Here is a 2,850-nt window from a genome sequence, read left to right on the forward strand (position 1 = left end):
GTGTGTGTGTGTGTGTGTGTGTGTGTGTGTGTGTGTGTGTGTGTGTGTGTGTGTGAGTGTGAGTGCGTGCGCGGACGTGCGAGATACATTCCAGATGTTTTGCGCCTTATTTAGGGGAGGCAGTTATAACAGTCCCAAATTATTGTAATTTTAGTATATCATTACCATACATTTAATAAGCTGACCTGCCCACTTTTCTCTTATTCCAGATTGGAGATGGCTGTACCAGCACTTTGAACACACCCTACTAAAAACTACTTGTTACAGCTGACTAGTTTGCAGAATGCAGTTGGGACGTAAGAACAATTTGGAAGCTCACTAAGCAATAGTTTTGTGTTAAGCTGGGGAAAAAATGCTACAAAAACTTATGAAATACTCAGCATTGATTATAGATTAATTTGTATGAGCCGAGCATGTTTCGCTGGCACAAGAGGCCAGGCACTGCAAGTCCACCTGAAAGCTTATGATGATCCCTTTTTCAACAGTAAATCCATCATCTACATCCACTGGTTTTCTTCTGACCAAACGGTCAGCGAATAAATAGTACTTTGTGGAAGTATTGAAGGAGTTCAGAAACAGATTTCGTCGCAAATGTCCAGAACACCACAGATGGAGTACTGAAAAGTTCCTGGTTTCAAAGGTGTCGCGAGTTCCGAGTTCTCTTAAAGGACTAAGAAAACCTGAAGAACCACTGCAATAAGTGTGTGACTGAGAGGATGTACATGCACATAAATACATACGCACACATGCACACACACACATATATATATTCATATATATATATACACAGATGTGTGTGTGTGTGTGTGTGTGTGTGTGTGTGTGTGTGTGTGTGTGTGTGTGTGTGTGTGTGTGTGTGTGTGTGTGTGTGTGTGTGTGTGTGTGTGTGTGTGTGTGTGTGTGTGTGTGAAAGAAGATAAACAGTTTAAGTGTGATAAGAGTAAAAGGTTCCTCATTTGTCAAATGCGCCACAAGGATGAAACAGGGTTACTGCCCTGAAATAATTCAAGCCTCTAAAAACAATGGATCGACACCTTGTTGGATAATAAAGAAATATTTTCTGCGTTGTGTTGCACAAGCCCAGTCGCTCTACACCTTTTTAAGTTGGTGGTGGTAGAAAGGTTAGGAGGTCTGTGAGTCTGAATGACTGTCATTCATTCCATCATCTACCGGTTCAATATTACCATTCCATTAAAGCGTGATTCATTAATATTTTTAATGACTGGTTTTCCTGTCACTTTATCCCTATAGGAAGATGTCCTCAAACTTAGGTGAGGCATCTAATTGCCAGACAGCCAGGAACTTCTCACATTGCCAAATGTGGCCCATATTCGTGCCGTTGAATATCTTACCACGATCAGGCCCATAAATCAAAGTCTAATTGTATGAAAGTATTTGAAAAGAGTTCTCGAAACGAGAGAAGACGATCTTAAAGAAATTACTCGAGCATACAGAACTTTTACTGACACCAATAACTATTATGGACAACCTTGAATCCGTAATATTCAGTTAGCAACTTCATAGACGGTATTGAAGACAACCACACTGGAGATGGAGAAAACGATTTTGCGGATTTGAAAGCAAGGGATTTTCATCGTAAATGCTAGAAGTGTAGCAAACAGAGGCCTTCTAAAACTTAAAAAAGAAAAACTGATCAAATAAACAATATAAATTCTCTGTCGTTGCTTAACATAGATAAGCAGCAACCGAAACTCTTCCTTCCTATCAGAAGGATTTAATGAGCTTTCATAGTAGATATGTATGTATATTCATAAATGTATATATTTATATATATATATATATATGCGTGTGTGTGTGCATGTTATATTCATATATTATGTATAAAAATATATATATTGTGTACTCGTATAGACGACATCACAATCTTGTTTGAACAGATATTACTAATGTTACAAAATGTTAGCGAAAGAGAAATAGCCTATAAAGTCCTCAAGTCCTCGTTTGTGAGAGCAGGCAAGGTGGGTGTGATAAAAAAAAACGATGTAACATTGTAAAAAAAGGCCCCTAATCTCTGATACTAGAATCCCTTGCTAACGCCATTTTATGCATTCACGAACCTAGAGAAACCGATGTTCATGAATTCTATTCACATCTAAGAACCTTACAGGAACTCATCTGAAAGTAGAACCACGATTCTTTCTTCATGCCAAATTATACTGATGTTTCTACAGCTGTTATGCTTACTGATGATGCTAAAGATCAACCTGCTGACATTGTCATATCTGAGTGACCCCAAATTTCTACAAATGCACAGCATGAGTTAATGAACCATTGTATCTTTAGTGAGCAACAATGAAAATTTATCAAGTTCTCAGTCTACATCCATCTCCAAACATTACACTTGTATTATTATAATACATCACAGGTAAATGAAATAAATATCTTACGATGGCTTTTTAATTTTTACATACTGTGATGTTAAATAATTTCTATTATATATATATAATATGGAGCGCAGGCGGGAGAGATATGTAATAATATACATATGGAAAATACTGGAAGGACTGGTGCCAGACTTTGGCATCAAGTACTACAGGAATGCCCGCACGGGTCGCCACTGCATTGTGCCAAAGGTACCGTCCACTGCATCTCATATAAGAACGAGATACTGCAGCAGCCTCGGTTTCAGAGGACCTCAGCTCTTCAATGCCCTGCCAAAACATTTGAGAGACATGCAAGACATGGATGCGGAGGTCTTCAAGACAAAACTTGACGCTTTCCTCTCCACGAAACCAGACGAACCAATGGCTCGTAATGAGACGCAGTTTAGGGCAGCTATGTCAAATTCTCTCATACACCAGATGTGCCATCAAAACTCTTGATTGGACC

The 2,850-nt window shown here is 38.7% G+C and overlaps 2 long non-coding RNA genes across 2 annotated transcripts in view; one reads left to right on the plus strand and one right to left on the minus strand.

Annotated features, from left to right (window-relative positions):
• LOC128247053 (uncharacterized) overlaps positions 1 to 709 on the plus strand; it is a 490,960-nt gene extending 490,251 nt beyond the window's left edge. The window contains exon 5 of the long non-coding RNA XR_008263494.1: positions 210 to 709. This is a non-coding gene — a long non-coding RNA (uncharacterized LOC128247053). The remainder of the gene's footprint in view (positions 1 to 209) is intronic.
• LOC128247054 (uncharacterized) overlaps positions 1 to 2,850 on the minus strand; it is a 148,565-nt gene that overhangs the window by 126,687 nt on the left and 19,028 nt on the right. The window lies entirely within an intron of this gene.

This window comes from Octopus bimaculoides, chromosome 2 (assembly GCF_001194135.2).
Source record: "Octopus bimaculoides isolate UCB-OBI-ISO-001 chromosome 2, ASM119413v2, whole genome shotgun sequence".
NCBI lineage: Eukaryota > Metazoa > Mollusca > Cephalopoda > Octopoda > Octopodidae > Octopus > Octopus bimaculoides.